Source organism: Daucus carota, chromosome 8 (assembly GCF_001625215.2).
Source record: "Daucus carota subsp. sativus chromosome 8, DH1 v3.0, whole genome shotgun sequence".
Taxonomy (NCBI): Eukaryota; Viridiplantae; Streptophyta; class Magnoliopsida; order Apiales; family Apiaceae; genus Daucus; species Daucus carota.
Genome location: NC_030388.2, coordinates 18,619,894 through 18,622,893, shown reverse-complemented (window position 1 = coordinate 18,622,893; position 3,000 = coordinate 18,619,894). Strand labels below are relative to the sequence as shown.

General features: G+C 34.3%; 1 long non-coding RNA gene across 1 annotated transcript; it reads right to left on the bottom strand.

Moving 5' to 3' along the window:
• Nucleotides 1-533: 533 nt before the first annotated feature.
• LOC135148382 (uncharacterized) lies at nt 534-2,217 on the bottom strand. Its single transcript, XR_010286548.1, has 3 exons — nt 2,088-2,217; nt 1,529-1,581; nt 534-790 (listed from the first exon to the last, which is right to left on the bottom strand). It is a non-coding gene; the product is annotated as an uncharacterized LOC135148382 (long non-coding RNA).
• Nucleotides 2,218-3,000: the final 783 nt, after the last annotated feature.

Here is a 3,000-nt window from a genome sequence, read left to right as displayed (position 1 = left end):
TAGCCCTACAAGATGCAACTTCAGAAGATACTACATGAACTCAATTCACTAGTACAAAAAAGGCCTATAGCGTCGGTCAAAATATACTTTTAGCGTCGGTCAAGTGGCGTAGTATATGCAGGCGACACTAAAGGTATGGACCTGTTGCGTCGGTTATTTAGGCGACACTTAAAACAGTCATAAGCGTCGGTTATCTAAAACGCCGACACTATAGGTATAGGCAAAAGCGTCGGTTATCTGAAACACCGACGCTGTTGGTATGGGCATAAGCGTCAGTTACCTGAAACGCCGACGCTATAGGTATAAGCATCAGCATCGGTTAACTAAACTGCCGACGCTATAGGTATATGAATAAGCGTCGGTTTTCAGTAATGCCGACGCTGTAGGTATAATCCTATTACGTCGGCTAACAGTAACGCCGACGCTGTAGGTATAGTCCTATTGCGTCGGCTAACAATAACGTCGACGCCTTAGGTTTTTTTTATAAAAAAAAATACTTTAAAATATAGGCAAATTATAAAAATAGGCTCAGATTACACTAGAAAAATTCAATTTTATGAATAAAAACATATTACAAGACTATGTATTACATTAAAAAATGTCATTGAATAGGTCTGGTCTACAGTAGTTTTTGTAATAAACAAGTTCCTGTTGAGAAAACATCAACAAAGGCGCCTCGCCTCAACTTGTTCTACATGTTTGACGGGATCACCATTAGAAGCTGCTTTTTCCTCCGCATTTTTCCGCTTACTCACAGCATTCATCTCCGCAGAAAACGGGAATACAAACCCTGGAACATCAAACAAGCCACAATTTCAGCAGACAAACAATTAGTTGTTAATTTCTGTGTTTCTTATATGAAAACATCAAGCACAATGACAGAGCACACAGAAAGAATAAGAGAAGAAAATCAGAAGGAAGATTAGAGATAAGGATGGCAAAGAATACCAGTAAAGTAAGAGATTTTAGCAGAAAATTACAAAATTTGGGTAAAGATTTAAAATCTAAAACATAAACGAAAAAAATATTATCCAATCACGTAGTACATGTCATTTAGGATGATCTATTTTGGTTTTCAAATTAAACACTTGCTTGCACTCTCACATGCACAATCCTTCACTGTGCTACCATCTTTCCAAACAATGCAGTGGACTTAACAACGCGTCTCAGAGTCTTAATACAACCTCGCTACATAGCTTAACTGGTCACTGTTAATCATTGCAGGTCGGCCACTCACCACCTGAGCTCATCATTATCTGATTTGCTGTTAAGTCTAAATTCTAGATTTAATAAATTAAACCAAATCCTATCAATTTCCATATATAACAAGCATAGAGCAGCTCCTATCCTTATTTTTACTTTATAAGTTGAAGTTGAGATTCATTAACAATAAATTTCCAAGCATATCTGTAGAATCAAAACCCTCTTGCTCAGATACATGGATATAAAATTCATTCAAATAGCAGTGGAAGCAAGAATAGTAGAATATCAAATAGATCATAATGAAGATAGCAATTAGAACACTTACAGAAGCTCATCTAAAAAATTGGAAGAATGTCATCTGGCAATATGAGATTTAACCTGTAGACAAGATAGTTATAATTTATAAATCATTAACCATTAGATATAATATTGACAAAAATTCATGAATTGACTGACAAGTGCAAGAAGATATAAAATGTGGACATTGAATTGTACAGAATCATAAGCAGTAAATGAATTGTACATATGCATTCATATCAAACAAGTCACTAACAGGTTAACTCACTAAATCCCTCCCTCCCTCACACTCTCTTTTATGCATTTATGTAATCTTATGATTCGATGCACCTGGAAATTGTTATTTGTTATGCACACCTAATTTGACGTGTTCAACTTGCTATTTAGCTCTTCAACTAAACTTCTAGAAAACAGATTAAGCTGATTTACCTGCAAATTTCTATCTTGCTTTTGTCTGTCCAGTTTGAATGTTTAAGTTTATATAATTTTTGCTCTTATAATTGGATCAGACTAGGCACCCATCAACGACAAGACTAATATAGCAATAGCCAAGTCATCATTTTATCAAATAGTACAAGAGTAATTACAAGCCAGAGTAGCGCAGGGCTCTTTACTTTCAACAGTTTTTTCTAGCGGGCTAGCTTGACATTTTGTTTCACCATGCACCTAGAAAGAGAAAATAAAATGTATTGGATAGAGCTTATTTCATCATATATGCATACTGAACTCTAGATTAACGCCATTGTTAACGAACTCTTGCGGGCATAAAACATTAACAACCTGGTGAATCATGTATCCCTGGAATAAGATTATACTCATGTGCATATTATGTTCAAGTAGAATTGAATTTGCAGTTGTAAGACCAAAAACAAGAAATGTGTTTACTACTCCCTCCGTCTCTAAAAACATTGCTCGTTTGAAATGTCGGCACTGTTCATAACACGAGACAAATTACTAATTTACGTCTAATCTATAAGATAAAATATATATAGTCATGAGTGATCTTGTTGGATTCGTATTTATGAGTACTTTAATACGATGAAGTTTTTATATTTAATACCAATATTAAATTCAAGATATTAATGATTAAAAGTGAGTATTGGCAAACGTGATACAGACAAACGGGAAAAGTATTTAGGGAAGGAGGGAGTACTAGCTAACTGCGTTAATATTTTGTTGTCAGTACTCATTGTTTAGCACTCATATACATACTTATCTGACCGGATTAGCTAATTCTAAGCTGGCTCTATCAATATATATATATATATATATATATATATATATATATATATATATATATATATATATGTTGCACTTTGGTCGGAAATATTGTTGGCAACTCCCTGAAGCAATTGAAGGATCAGTTTAACTCATAGCTATTACAAGATTAATTACTCTGCTTTAAGCTATTATTTTCATGATTTATCCGATTAGCTGCAATTGACTAATCTGAATATTGGTTCTCCTACACTAAAAACGATCTCGTGACATACGAAAGCC